This window comes from Macaca thibetana, chromosome 10 (genome assembly GCF_024542745.1).
Source record: "Macaca thibetana thibetana isolate TM-01 chromosome 10, ASM2454274v1, whole genome shotgun sequence".
In the NCBI taxonomy this organism is placed as follows: Eukaryota; Metazoa; Chordata; class Mammalia; order Primates; family Cercopithecidae; genus Macaca; species Macaca thibetana.
The window spans coordinates 94,533,436-94,533,751 of NC_065587.1; positions in this window are offsets into that span (position 1 = coordinate 94,533,436).

Consider the following 316-nt stretch of genomic DNA (forward strand, 5'->3'; position numbering starts at 1 on the left):
TATTAACAATAACACAAATGTAAGCAATATTTTAAATACAATATTCAATTATTAGATACATTAGGTATATTACTTATAACATTCTATTATTTAAAAATTCACTTGTCTCTTTATTCAGACTAAACAAATATTGAGGCTGAACATCTCATATCCGTAACGTCAGCACTATGAGAGGCTGAGGTGGGCAGAACACTTGAGCCCAATGGTTAAAGACCAGCCTGGGCAACAAGGCAAAACCCTGTCTCTTGAAAACTCAGCCAAGCATGGTGACACAGGTCTATCGTGACATAGGTCTATAATTTCAACTACTTGGATG